The sequence below is a fragment of the Amblyraja radiata genome, chromosome 33 (genome assembly GCF_010909765.2).
Source record: "Amblyraja radiata isolate CabotCenter1 chromosome 33, sAmbRad1.1.pri, whole genome shotgun sequence".
NCBI classification, from domain to species: Eukaryota; Metazoa; Chordata; class Chondrichthyes; order Rajiformes; family Rajidae; genus Amblyraja; species Amblyraja radiata.
The window spans coordinates 3,739,490-3,754,525 of NC_045988.1; the positions used below are offsets into that span (position 1 = coordinate 3,739,490).

Consider the following 15,036-nt stretch of genomic DNA (forward strand, 5'->3'; position numbering starts at 1 on the left):
AAACCCGTCCTATCCATGTAAGACGGAATTCCAGATTGTAGTTCCTGGGCAAGACCTCCCTTGGTGGAACAATGAAAATTGGGTGGGTTTGCTCCTACGTGCAGGTTTGTAAGTTTAATTGGCTTCGGTAATAAGGTCATAAGTGATGGGGAGTAGAATTAGGCCATTCGGCCCATCATTTTGTAAATTGTCCCCCGTGTGTAAGATAGCGTTAATGTACAGGGTGATCGCTGGTCGGCGTAGAATCGGTGGGCCAAGCGGCTTATTTCCACGCTGCATCTCTAAAGCCTAAAGTCCAAAGAATGCAGGAATATGAAAAAGCAGGCACTTATGCCACATAACACTATGGTCTTTGAATGAAGAACATGAATCAAACCAAAAGCCTCGCTGCTAGTTCTTGATGCCACCTCTTGAGCTCTTTGACATAGGTCAAGGTTTCAAGCTCAGTTTATTGTCACGTGTACCAATGAAGGTACAGTGAAATTCGATTTACTAAACAGCCATACGACAAAAAACACCAAGACACACAACTACATAAAAGTCAACATAAACATCCACCACAGTGGATTCCCCACATTCCCCATTCCAAACTTCTTCCTCTTTATTCTCCCGCGGTCGGGGCAATCAAACCGTCCGCAGTCGGGGTGATCGGAGCTCCCGCAGCCGGCGATCGAAGCCCCCGTGTCGAGGCGGTCGAAGCTCTTGTGCCACGGAGCTCCCGAAGTCGGTCCCGAACCAGGGGCCGCGAGCTCCACGCTGTTAAAGCCCCCGGACTCTCGCGTTTGGAACTCCCGAAGTCGGTCCCGAACCAGGGGCCGCGAGCTCCACGCTGTTAAAGCCCCCGGACTCTCGCGTTTGGAGCTCCCAAAGTCGGGTCTCCAGCAGAGGCCGCCAGCTCCACGATGTTAGGCCGCAGTGCGGACGGAGATACGATACAGAAAAAAATCCCATCTCCGTCAAGGTGAGTGATTATAAAAGGTTTCCTCCCCCCCCCATTAAAACCAGCTAATGAACTAATGAACATATATTTAACACAAACCATCAAACAAGAAAGAAGGAAGGGACAGACTGTTGGCGAGGCAGCCATTGCTGGCGCCACCCGGTGGATTCCTGCAAGAACAGTACATTGGAGATGTGTGTGGGAAGGAACTGCAGATGCTGGTTTATACCAAAGATAGGCACAAAGTGCTGGAGTAACAGCGGATTGGGCAGCATTTCTGGAGAAAAAGGACTGGTGGCGTTTGGGGTCAGAATCCTTTTCCAGAAGAGGGGGTTCTTACCCGAAACGTCACCGAATCCTTTCTCTCCAGAGGTGCTGCCTAGCCCTCTGAGTCACTCCAGCACTTTGTGTCTATCTTCACTGAAGATTGGAGCTGCGTGAGAAGGCAGCATTGGAGTTGTGCAGATATCCATGAGAGTTTTCGGGATGGATATCTGGGCAGACCTGGGGGAGGGGGTTTGAAACCAAACATGAGAATTTATTCATCAAGGCCTGGGCTATTGAGAGAAGATAAACATTCAGATTGGATCCATCATTATCCCAGAATACAAAAAACCCAGCCACCATGTGATTTTGAATATAGCAGATTGAATATTGATTTCTCTAACTTCAGATAATCCTTGCATCCCCTCTCCCATCCCAGATTGAGGGGGGATCTTATAGAAACTTACAAAATTCTTAAGGGGTTGGACAGGCTAGATGCAGGAAGATTGTTCACGATGTTGGGGAAGTCCAGAATAAGGGGTCACAGTTTAAGGATAAGGGGGAAATCTTTTAGGACCGAGATGAGGAAAACATTTTTCACACAGAGAGTGGTGAATCTGTGGAATTCTCTGCCGCAGAAGGTAGTTGAGGCCAGTTCATTGGCTATATTTAAGAGGGAGTTAGATGTGGCCCTTGTGGCTAAAGGGATCAGGGGGTATGGAGAGGAGGCAGGTACAGGATACTGAGTTGGATGATCAGCCATGATCACATTGAATGGCGGTGCAGGCTCGAAGGGCCGAATGGCCTACTCCTGCACCTATTTTCTATCCCTCCCACACAAGTTGTACTAGCTTCAGTCATCTTGTTGAGTCTCTCTGTAACTTGTGTTCACTAACCCACAGCTAAAATAGCCCGTTTCCTTTGTCATCGTTACTCTTTTGCATATCTGGTCGATATCTCGCGTTTCCTTTCCCCCCCCCCCCCCCCCCCCGACTCCCAGTCTGAAGAAGGGTCTGGACCTGAAACGTCAGAGAATGCTGCCTGACCCTCTGAGTTACTCCAGCTTTTTGATCCTTTCTTCAGTCTAAACCAGCATCCTACGCATGTGAGTGTTGGTGCCGGGGTTGGTGCCAAAGTGTGCTTGACCTGGCCGAGTGAGAATAGCTCTGCTCAACGCGTGGGATGGTCAAGGATGAGGAGGAACTTGAATCCCAGGGAATGACAGGAGGCTGGTTCTCAAACACAAGCCTGTTTGGAGCAGCAGTGTGAGCTGGATGGGGAGGTGTAGGCCAAACGTCATTGGCGTCTATTCACTTCATTAATCTACTTGTATTTATGATATCGTTGTACGAGGAGACAAATGTTAGGATTGTTCTCCTTGGAACAGGAAAGATTGGAGATCACGAGAAAAAAAAAATCATCAAGTATTTAAAGAATGGAAGGAAAGTTGGGAACAGAAGGGCGAGAGTTATCAAAAGATTATTAGTCAATTAAACAGAGATTAACTTTTTTTTGTAGCTCAACAAGTTAACACCATATTATTAAGGATTGAAGGAGACCCCATGTTAACTTTCAAGAGATATTTGCAAAGGGGAAAATTCGTTATGTGGAGGCCTTTTTAACCTGTTCACTGCCAGTTTTTCCCCCACTATTTTCACAACATGGCGGCGCTGTGATACGGCTGCGGCTCGCCTGCAGTCTGTCTGTTTTTACTTTTTTGTGTTGTTTTTTTTGTCTAGTTTAGTAAATGTTTTGGTTATTATGTGGTGTTATGTGTGTGCGGGGGGGGGGGGTGAAACAGGGCTTTCTGTCTCTCCCTTCGGGGGAATGCGACTTTTTTGTCGTATCCCCCTTCTCTTCCCCCGTCTGCGCTGAGGCCTAATGGCGGAGCTGGCGACCTCCAACCTGCGACCGACCTCGAGGATCCGGAGGTAGAGCCAGCCAGGACTCACCAACGCGAGGCTGGCCGTCTTCGAGCTGTGGCGATGTCCGGGTAGCGGCACGACTCGGCGCTCCGGTGAGGGCGGACGGCGCGGGGCTGAGACACTCCCGTGTGGGCGGCACGGCTACCGGCTGGAAGGCGCTCCCGTGTGAGCGGCCTGGGTCCCGGCTGGAAGGCGCTCCCGTGGGGGCAGCCCGGTGCGGGGCTGAGACGCTGCCGTGTGGGCGGCCCGGTGCGGGGCAGAGACGGTGCTCCGGCGGCTGAGGCGGCGTTCTGGCGGCGGCGTTGACCTGGATCCGGGGCTGGGCCGCGGGCCAGTGGATGACAATGTCGGGAGCTCGCAGGTCACAGGCTGGTGCCTGTTTTCCGGAGCTCCCGTTGCAACAGCTGCGTCCGCTGGACTGGAGGGCGGCAGCTTCGACCACCCCCGGGCCGCGGAGCTTGAACCGCGGGACTGATACCATCGCCCGGTGGGGTATCGCCTCGGCACAGAGGGAGAAGAGGAGGGAAGAGACAGTAACTCTAAGACTTTTGCCTCCATCACAGTGAGGAGGTGTTTGGTGAACTCACTGTGGTGGATGTTAATTTGTGTTTATTGTGTGTTGTTATTATTACATGTATGGCTGCAGGCAACAGCATTTTGTTCAGACCGAAAGGTCTGAATGACAATAAAGGAAATCTAATCTAATCTAATCTAAAACTCAGAGGGTCAGGCAGCGTTCCCTGGAGAAAAAGGAATAGGCGACGTTTCAGGTCCAGACCTTTCTTCAGACTGGGAGCCAGTGGCACTGAACAGATTCAAAAACCCCAATGCAGGCATGATGGCCCACGTTGTGGCCTCCTGTGCAGTTTGATTGTGTGTTCCAGGGGGAAGTGTGGGCAGGAGATACAGAATGGTGGACTGATCGCCACAACTGAGATGTGGACCTCCACAGACACTACTGGCTCGGTGCTTTCAGGGCCTTTGTGCTGGGACAGCAAGCGTTTTCATAACAGCATGATCACCCGATCGTTGTTTGATCTGTAAAGGGCCTTGGCACGCAAATTACGCGACCTCGTGGTCACGTTGAGCCGCGATGGTCCGGCGAAGGTCAGGCGTGATTACATGCGTACGCACAGCCGTCTGGAACGTGTGACGTCATTTGAAGATGGACACAAAGCTGGAGTAACTCAGCGGGACCGGCAGCATCTCTGGGGAGAAGGAATGGGTAACGTTTCGTGTCGAGAGTCTTCTTCAGTCAAAGTGAACCCGATGGGTGACCTTTTCACACAAATGGTGGAGGGTGCATAGAACGAGCTGCCAGAGGAGGTAGTTGAGGCTGGGACTATCGCAATGTTTAAGAAACAGTACAGGCAGGTACATGGATAGGACAGGTTTGGAGGGATTGGGCCAAATGCAGGCAGGTGGGACTAGTGTAGCTGGGACATGTTTAGCCAAAGGGCCTGTTTCCACACTGTATGACTCTGTGACATGATTGATGTGAATCTGCTCTGAACACCGTCCTGGCTGATGTACTTCCCGCGGACTTCGCTCGGACTTCACTCGGTTTGGTCGCGCTTGCCGCATGCAGTCGCATGCTCGTAGGACGGGTCCTTTACTGAGGGAGGGTACCCCAAACTGAACACATAGAAACATAGAAACATAGAAATTAGGTGCAGGAGTAGGCCATTCGGCCCTTCGAGCCTGCACCGCCATTCAATATGATCATAGCTGATCATCCAACTCAGTATCCCGTACCTGCCTTCTCTCCATACCCTCTGATCCCCTTAGCCACAAGGGCCACATCTAACTCCCTCTTAAATATAGCCAATGAACTGGCCTCGACAACCCTCTAACAAAAAATTCCAGAGATTCACCACTCTCTGTGTGGAAAAAGTTCTTCTCATCTCGGTTTTAAAGGATTTCCCCCTTATCCTTAAGCTGTGACCCCTTGTCCTGGATTTCCCCAACATCGGGAGCAATCTTCCTGCATCTACACAGTCGCCCCAGTGGTGTCTGATCAACGCGCTCTCAAACAAAAGCATCACAGAATCACCTTCACGTTCCAGCTGCCTTGTGCATTGAAACGCCAAGTCTGTTGCCAATCTATCACTTCCTCCTTTCTCACCATTAAGAAAACGGTCTAATTTATGTTTTATAGATCCAGATTGGAAAACTTCCCACCTCCCCATTTGCCTTGGTTTTGGCTTTCACATGATCAGTTCATCAGTATCCCTTCTGCTCCATTCAGCTCCCCATCTTGCCTTATCAGGCAATTAGTTCATTGTTCTACTCAAACTCCAGTTTGCAAGTCTCTAATCTTTCACCCAGTTTATTGGTAAATAGATTGATTGGACATGAGATGCTCTCCACAGAAACTTGAGAAAGCCTCTGGTCATGTCCTACCAACGAGGGTACGTAAACTTCATCCCTAAAGGGCCTGTCCCACTGTACGAGGCAATTCAAGAGTTTCTCCCGAGTTTCCCCTGATTCGAACTCGGAGAATTACGGGCAATAGCTGTTCGTAGGCTCTCGTGGACATTTTTCACAGTTTCCCCGAGTACCCGCCGTTAGCGTTACGAGCCAATACGAGACATCCACGAGCTCCGACGTAGCCGCTACGTACATTCTACGTACTTACCACGAGTTTGATTTTTTTAGAACGCGGGAGAGCTCTTGAATTACCTCGTACAGTGGGACAGGCCCTTTAGATAGACACAAAGTGCTGGAGTAACTCAGCGGGACAGGCAGCATCTCTGGAGAGAAGGAATGGGTGACGTTTCGGAACCCGAAACGTCACCCATTCCTTCTCTCCAGAGATGCTGCCTGTCCCGCTGAGTTACTCCAGCACTTTAGAAACATAGAAACATAGAAATTAAGTGCAGGAGTAGGCCATTCGGCCCTTCGAGCCTGCACCGCCATTCAATATGATCATGGCTGATCATCCAACTCAGTATCCTGTACCTGCCTTCTCTCCATACCCTCTGATCCCCTTAGCCACAAGGGCCACATCTAACTCCCTCTTAAATATAGCCAATGAACTGGCCTCGACTACCCTCTGTGGCAGGGAGTTCCAGAGATTCACCACTCTCTGTGTGAAAAATGTTCTTCTCATCTCGGTTTTAAAGGATTTCCCCCTTATCCTTAAGCTGTGACCCCTTGTCCTGGACTTCCCCAACATCGGGAGCAATCTTCCTGCATCTAGCCTGTCCAACCCCTTAAGAATTTTGTAAGTTTTTGTGTCTATCTTCAGTTTAAAGCAGCATCTGCAGTTCCTTCATACCCCTAACCATTATCTCAGCTCACTCACATTTACTAAAGTTATTTCCAAGTTAATTTGTATTCATTTTTGACTTTGTATGACGTCTAAAAATTCAGGGAGACCATCACTGTGGGTGTTCCATAAGACCATGAGACATGGTTGCAGAATTGAGGCCCTTCAGCCCTTCAGCCCTTCATGGCTGATCTATGTTTCCCCTCATAACCCCATTCTCATGCCTTCCCCCTTTGATGCCCTTACTAATCCAGAACCAAATTTACCCTTAATGATAGCGACCCCCTGAAACATTGCAGACATATTAGATTAGTCGGGCGTTAGAAGCACCAGGGAGTTTTAGTCCACATATAACACACATTGCACCTGATCCATATGTATTTATTTGGAGATTAGAATGGGAACGTCTTATTCTGTATTTACCCAATGCTCTACTTGGGCATCATTGATAAAATTATACAGTGGCATTTTACCAACTTGCTACGGGGTGCCAGGGTGGCACAAGCGGTTGGGTTGTTGCCTCACAGCGGCAGAGATCCGGGTTCCATCCTGACCGCGTGGTGCTGTGTGTGCTGAGTTTGTACGTTCTCCCCGTGACCTGCCTTTGGAGTGTGGGAGGAAACCGGAGCACCCGGAGAAAATTAAATGTCACCCATTCGTTCTCTCCAGTGATGTTGCCCGTCCTGCTGAGCTACCCCAGCATTTTGTGTCCATCTAGCGTCACGTAATTAAAAGTCACACATACATTTTCTCCGGGTGTTCCGGTTTCCTCCCACACTCCAAAGGCGTACAGGTTTGTAGGTTAATTGGCTTCGGTAAAATTGTCCCTAGTTTAGAGTTTAGTTTAGAGATACAGCGCGGAAACAGGCCATTCGGCCCATCCAGTCCGCACTGATTAGCGTGTATCCTACACACACACACCCTGGATAGTGTTAGTGTGTGGGGATCACTGGTTGGCACCGACTCGATGGTCGAAGGGCCTGTATCTGTGCTGTATCTCTAAACTCAACTAAACGACTCTAAATGTTAGATGAAGCATTAGGATTTAGCTTCAGCGGGATGTTTTTTAAGTGGGGGATTTGCCCGTTACTTTTTACAAAGGCTTGACCAGACTACTTGGGAGTATAATACTGAGTTTTGTTAAATCGTGAACATCAGGTTGTGTATGTGGATCTCATGAGGCACAGATTACTACAGCGATGACAAAACATCTCTGGTTAAACCGTGAGGTTACAAAATAGACCACGTATTTCTGTTGAGTTTATAGGATTACGGGATGATCTAAGCAAGGTGTTTAAAATTACGGTGGGATTCGATCGAGAGAAACCATTTCCTTTGGTGGAAAAATCCAGAACAAGGGGCCATAACCTTAAAATTGGAGTCAGACAGATGCAGTGGGGGATGTTTTTATTTTGTGGGGTGGGGGGGGGGGGGGGGAAGCAAATCTGGATTCTGTTTAATGACACATTATATTAAGAATGGGTGAAGTTTGGATAATGGATTTAAGAGAGAGTTAGATAGAGCTCTAGGGGCTAGTGGAGTCAAGGGATATGGGGAGAAAGCAAGCACAGGTTATTGATAGGGGACGATCAGCCATGATCACAATGAATGGCGGTGCTGGCTCGAAGGGCCGAATGGCCTCCTCCTGCACCTATTTTCTATGTTTCTATGTATGTTGGAGCCACAGTCCACATCTAGCAGGTGAGGAAGGTGAACTCTAGATTAGATGTTCTAGGAGCAGAACTAGGCCGTTCGGCCCATCAAGTCTGTTCAATCATGGCCGACCGATCTCTCCCTCATCCACCCCATTCTCCTGCCTTCTCCCCATGACTATCCTCCTCCAACACCGGTCCAGATGTCCTTTATGTGTGGATGGTGAACAGGAAACCAACTCGGGCTGGATTGTGTTTTTTTCCTCTGCGCAAGAACTGCATTATGTTCTGCCTCCAAGCAATAAAATGTTCTTCACAAGAATGCAAGTCAAATAAAGGACACGAGCCAACGTGCCAGTGGGAAGAAGAGGTGGTTTTTAAGGATCATCCAAAATGAGCGAGAGGGGAGAATGATTTACAAAAGGAATTCCAGAGCTTGGAGGCTGGACAGATGAGAGTGGCCACCAATGGCGATTTTAAACTTGGGGTACACGAGGGTAGAATTAGGGGGGGCACACAGATCTTGGGGTGTGGTTGAGGGTTGCAGGGTTGGAAGAGGTTGGCGGGGGTAAGGTTAGGGAGGTGGATTCGAGCACTGGTTTGTGAACTAAAATTCAAGAGGTTGGCAGATGAGGAGCTGAAGACATTTGCGATGAGTAAAAATATGGTCCAGGTTTGCAACACTTGATCTCTCGTGGAAACTGAGGGCAAGTGACACAAGGTGGAGCCAAGCCAAGGAGAGAGGAATGGGGGAAAAGGCTAGGGAGTGTGTCATAGATGTGAGCTAGTACGTGCAAATGACACGCGTTTCCCCCACAACCCCTTACATTTGTGTTTCTACCTGTGGCTTGACTTGTCTTCCACCTCGTCTCCCTCTCTAATACTCTCATGCCTTCATCTTTCCTACATTCGCCACCTGCGGCTCTTTCCTCCTCACACTTCAACTGCTCCTTCCTTCAACTTTGGTCTCTCTCCATTACACCCCATTGCCCTTGCACCCCCTCTCTCCGTTGTCCCTTCACCTCACACTATTCATTGCACCTCCTCCTCTATTGCCCCCCCACTCCCCATTGCCCCCCACCCCCACACTCCATTGCACCCCCTTTCTCTCTCTCTCCCTCTCCATTACACACCCACACTCTCCATTGTGTGTGTGTCTCTCTCTCCCCCTCTCCCTCCCCCTCCCCCTCTCCCTCCCTCTCCCTCTCTCTCCCCCACTCTTCCACACAATCTCTGCTATTTTACGAACGAGGGGTTTCACGTGGTTGGATAGATTTTTCGTACCAAATCAATGTAATCCCAGTCCTGGGGAGATATTGTGGGGGGAGAAGGGTAAGGCCATGGAAGAGAAACGGGAGTGGGACACAGAGAGGTTGGTCTCAGAATATTAAGCAGCAGGTTGCAATGAGGGGAGAGAATGGGATGCAGAGAGACCCAGGGGCGGAGTGCGTGTGTGTGTGTGTGCGCGTGCGTGTGTGTGTGCGCGTGCGTGTGTGTGTGCGCGTGTGTGTGTGCGTGCGCGTGTGTGCGTGCGTGCGTGTGTATGCGCGCGTGCGCGTGTGTGTGCATGCGTGTATTTGCGTGCGTGCGCGTGTGTGTGTCTATGTGCGTGCGTGTGTGTGTGCTTGTGCGTGTATGTATGTGCGCGCGTGTGTATGTGCATGTGCGTGTATGTGCGCGCGTGTGTATGTGCGCGCGTGTGTATGTGCGTGTGTGTGTATGTGCGTGTGTGTGTGCTTGTGTGTGTGTGTGTGTGTGTATGTATGTGCGCGCGTGTGTGTATGTGCGTGTGCGTGCATGTGTGAAATAGCCCGCACTGTGCTAGTGTGTATCCAGGTAACCCAAGCTGAGAGTTGTGGCCCGCCCTGTGTGGGTCACGTTGTGACAGGTGAGTCACGACAGCCTTTTGCACAGAAACTACAACAAGTCTGCTCTCCAGAGCTGCCCGCGGCTGGGATTGAGAGGAAAGGGTGTCCCTCTGGAATCATGAGCCTGCTGTCCGAGCTACTGGAAGCACACGCCAGTAAGATCATTCATTCCTTTGTTGGGAGTAGCGACCTCGGATGTAGTTGACAGTCTCTGCTGCGGCCAGAGTTGTGTACAAGTGAGAGAGAGCGAGGGAGAGAGACAGAGAGAGAAACTTGTAGTACAGGTTTGGGAGTCAGTTGTCGAGCTGTAGGAATTCATGAATCTGAGTCTCGGGGTGTGTTGTTCATTAAGCTCTGTGTTTTATAGCTGCTACAGATAAGGCCCCGGCCAGTATACTCTGGTGTTTAGAGGCCTTTACCCGATTTAAGACAAAAATTCCATTTAACTTGGAGTTGAGACCAAGGATTGCAAGGGAGGACCTCAAAGAGCATGTGTCGAGTACAGTGACAAGTTCAGTAGCTACAAAGCCTCGTGATGTCGGGGCATTTACTTTGTGTAGATGAATGTACATTGCGATGCCTGGTGTTTAGGTTACTGTAGCTTGTCGATATTTCTTGCTTGGCGATCTGAACCGGGCTGTGTGGGGGGGGGGGATATTGACAATGAATGGCCAAACGGTGAGCTGGACTCTCGTCCCGGCCCGCCAGAGAGGAGGCTGAACTATGACCCAGACACTTCCCTGGGGAATAGCAGCTCATTCCTGCCTGCCTTGGGCACTCCCTGCTGGTCATCTACTGCATAACACGCCTACCCACACACAAGGGGGGGATCTTATAGACACTTACAAAATTCTTAAGGGGTTGGACAGGCTAGATGCAGGAAGATTTCCCCCCGATGTTTTGGGAAGTCCAGAACAAGGGGTCACAGTTTGAGGATAAGGGGGAAGTCTTTTTGGACCGAGATGAGAAAAAAAAAATTCACGCAGAGAGTGGTGAATCTGTGGAACTCTCTGCCACAGAAGGTAGTTGAGGCCAGTTCATTTGCTATATTTAAGAGGGAGTTAGATGTGGCCCTTGTGGCTAAAGGAATCAGGGGGTATGGAGAGAAGGCAGGTACGGGATACTGAGTTAGATGATCAGCCGTGATCATATTGAATGGCGGTGCAGGCTCGAAGGGCCGAATGCCCTACTCCTGCACCTATCTTCTATGTTTCTATGTTTACCCTACCATACGATACGATAGGACTTTATTTATCCCAGGAAGGAGATTGATCTGCCAACAGCCATAAAAACACAAAATACATGAAACATGAAATTTAAGTGACGAGTGGAGAGGATTTGGGGGGGGGGGGGGGAGGGAGAGGGGAGTCAGTCTCAGTCTACCCCACATCAGAAGGGGAGGAGTAGTATAATTTTATCGCCACAGGGAAGAAGGGTCTCCTGTGCTGTTAGTGTTAGTGTCCCTGTACCGCAGCTGATAGATGCTGGAAGATAGACACAAAATGCTGGGGTGACTCAGTGGGGGCAGGCAGCATCTCCGGAGAGAAGGAATGGGCGACGTTTCGGGTCGAGACCCTTCCAGAAATGTCGCCCATTCCTTCTCTCCGGAGATGCAGCCTCGCCCTTCTTCAGACTGAGGGACTCGACCCATTCCTTCTCTCCAGAGAAGATGGCACAATGGGCTAAGTGTTCGGCTGGCAACCGGAAGGTAGCTGGTTCGAATCCCGCTTGGAGTGCATACTGTCGTTGTGTCCTTGGGCAAGACACTTCACCCACCTTTGCCTGTGTGTGTGAATGTAATTATGTGAAGCACTTTGGGGTCAATGCAAGTTGACTAAAAATGTGCTATATAAATAAAGAAATAAAGAAATAAAATAAGATGCCCGCCCCGCATCTGAGTTACTCCAGCATATCGTGTCTTATCTTCGGTGCAAACCAGCATCTGCAGTTCCTCCCTCACGCAGACGCTGGAAGATGGTGGAGGTCACACTTGCATTCAGCGTGGTCTCTGGTCACTTATTGTCCAGCTTATTAGACAAGAAAAAAAACACCGAGAGTTGAATGGTGGGATTGTTGAGCCAGACAGACCGAGCTCCATGTCTAGAATGGGTTTTGTCAGTGGCAAGCGGCCTGGCGCTGTGTACCACTGGGATCCATCACCTCTAAATTGGGATCTGTAGCATCGGTAATTAGTGCTGGCGGGTACCGTTCCTCCACTGTGTCGTGTGGGAAGGAACTGCAGATGCTGGTTTAAACCGAAGATGGACACAAAATGCTGGAGTAACTCAGCGGGACAGGCAGCGTCTCTGGAGAGAAGGAATGGGTGACGTTTTCAAGATTCAAGATTCAAGAGAGTTTATTGTCATGTGTCCCTGATAAGACAATGAAATTCTTGCTTTGCTTCAGCACAACAGAACATAGTAGGCATTGACTACAAAACAGATCAGTGTGTCCATATACCATTGTATAAATATATACACACATGAATAAATAAACTGATAAAGTGCAAATAAACAGATAATGGGCTATTAATGTTCAGAGTTTTGTTTGAGTTGAGTTTAATAGCCTGATGGCTGTGGGGAGGTAGCTATTCCTGAACCTGGTTGTTGCAGTCTTCAGGCTCCTGTACCTTCTACCTGAAGGTAGCAGGGAGGTGAGTGTGTGGCCAGGATGGTGTGGGTCTTTGATGATGCTGCCAGCCTTTTTGAGGCAGCGACTGCGATAGATCCCATCGAGACTGAAGATGGGTCTCGACAGCAAAACGTCGCCCATTCCTTCTCTCCAGAGACGCTGCCTGTCCCGCTGAGTTACTCCAGCATTTTGTGTTTGCCTCCACTGTGTTGTGCGTTCGGTGGCGCAACACTAGGCTTGGCGCTGGTGAGAATCACGCTGTTACCCCACAACACACTAGGGTACAGTCACGTGTGCATCGTGCTCATGAGGAAATCGTTGAGTCACCGATTGAAATCCTTGCAGGAGCAGAGGGTAATTGGGGATGATCAGCCATGATCACATTGAATGGCGGTGCTGGCTCGAAGGGCTGAATGGCCTACTCCTGCACCTATTGTCTATTGTAATGAAACTAATCATCGTTCAATCCAGACAGTCTTCTTCTTATCGAGCCCACACACACAAGATTAGAAGTTGTTCAGCCAGAGCTGAACTCACATCTCGGCATCTGCACACAATGGTGTCTGTCTTGTCGGCTCTTGTGGGTGGTGGTGGAACGATTGGTGGAAACGGGGCCGCGATCGACGTGAACGCTCTTTTCCTTGACCCCAATCCAGATATTGAAAAGTAGGTTAAAGAGGGAACTGCAGATGCTGGAAAATCGAAGGTAGACAGTAATGCTGGCGAAACTCAGCGGATGAGGCAGCATCTATGGAGCGAAGGAATAGGTGACGTTTCGGGTCGAGACCCGGAAAGCATCTATGGAGCGAAGGAATAGGCGACGTTTCGGGTCGAGACCCTTCCGGGTCTCGACCCGAAACGTCGCCTATTCCTTCGCTCCATAGATGCTGCCTCACCCGCTGAGTTTCTCCAGCAATTTTGTCTGCCCTGGAAGGTTGGATCGACTGAGATCCAGGAAGAGCTGGCTAGCAGGCTAGTTTGTGGAGAGAAGCAGAGAGTGGTGGAAGGGTACCTTTCGGACTGGAAGCCTGCGATGAGTGGTGGGCCTCGGGGCCTATTGTTGTTTGTGGTTCATATCAACAATGGACAAGGCATGATTGGGGAGTTTGCAGATGGCACCAAGGCATTGGCATCGAAGACAGTGAAGTTGGTTATGAATAACATGGAGAGATAAAGGCTCGCGATCAGCTGGGCTGATGGGCTGAAGTGTGGCCAATGCTGTTTAATGCAGATGATGTTGGTCAACAGCAAAGACCCTACAGTGAGCAAGATGGTCCACTCGACGAAAAAGACGTAGTACGTTCATGGGCAGATTCACGGGTAATTTTCGGCCCCATTTCCGTAACCGGCTTCCGTCTCCGCACCAAAGATCCCATCGGATACCAGTGCGGAGACGGAAGCCGGTTACGGAAACATCCTCGTAAAAATAAAAGTTATTTGGGAAAAATATTCTCCTCGTTTTCAGAATTATAATTTATTAGCACAAACTGTTCCCCCCGCAACGTTGATTACACTGCGGGTCGGGTCGGGTCGGGTTACTGAAATGGATGAAAAAAAGGCCCACGTTCCGCTCCGTTGCGTACTACACGTCAGCCCATTACATTTCGCAGGAGTGGTCTATAGGATCTTTGGTCAATAGTGTGGTCAATAAGATTTTTTGGTACATTGGCCATCATTCAGGGAACTGATTGCAGAAGGTGGGATGTTATGTTGCAGTTGCACAAGACATTGGTGAGGTCACATTTGGAGTTAGACAAAAAATGCTGGAGTAACTTAGCGGGTGAGGCAGCATCTATGGAGCGAAGGAAATAGGCGACGTTTCGGGTCGAGACCCTACTGCAGACTTCACATTTGGAGTAGTGTTTTGTTGTTTTGATCACCTTGCTACAGGGAGGGTGTTGTTAAGCTGAGAAGAGCACAGAGAAGATTTACGAGGATGTTGCCAGGTCATGAGGGCCTGAGCCACAGGGAGAGGTTGGGCAGACTAGGACTCTATTCCTTGGAGGGTGATCTTACAGAGGTGTATGATTTCAAGAGGGGAATAGATAAGGTGAATGCACAGAGGCTTTTACCCAGAGTAGGTGAATCAAGGACCAGAGTACCTGTTTAAGGAGAGAGCCCAAGATTTGATAGAAACCTGAAGAATATATTTTTCACTCAGAGGATGGTGGGTATATAGAATGAGCTGCCAAAGGAGGTATTTGAGGCAGGCACTATAACGATATTTGAAAGACAATACATTAGACAATAGACAATAGGTGCAAGAGTAGGCCATTCGGCCCTTCCAGCCAGCACCGCCATTCAATGTGATCATGGCTGATCATCCCAAATCAATGCCCCGTTCCTGCCTTCTCCCCATATCCCCTGACTCCACTATTTTTAAGAGCCCTATCTAGCTCTCTCTTGAAAGCATCCAGAGAACCTGCCTCCACCGCCCTCTGAGGCAGAGAATTCCACAGACTCACCACTCTCTGTGAGAAAAAGT

The 15,036-nt window shown here is 49.5% G+C and overlaps 1 protein-coding gene across 3 annotated transcripts in view; it reads left to right on the top strand.

Moving 5' to 3' along the window:
• Window positions 1-15,036, top strand: part of bcl9l (BCL9 like) — a 132,501-nt gene that overhangs the window by 58,413 nt on the left and 59,052 nt on the right. The window contains exon 1 of one of the 3 annotated variants that reach the window (XM_033049753.1): window positions 9,939-10,075. The exons of the other annotated variants lie outside the window; for them this stretch is intronic. The gene's annotated coding sequence lies outside the window, so the exon portion shown is untranslated. Of the gene's footprint in view, window positions 1-9,938; window positions 10,076-15,036 lie in introns of those variants that run through there. 3 annotated transcript variants of the gene reach the window in all.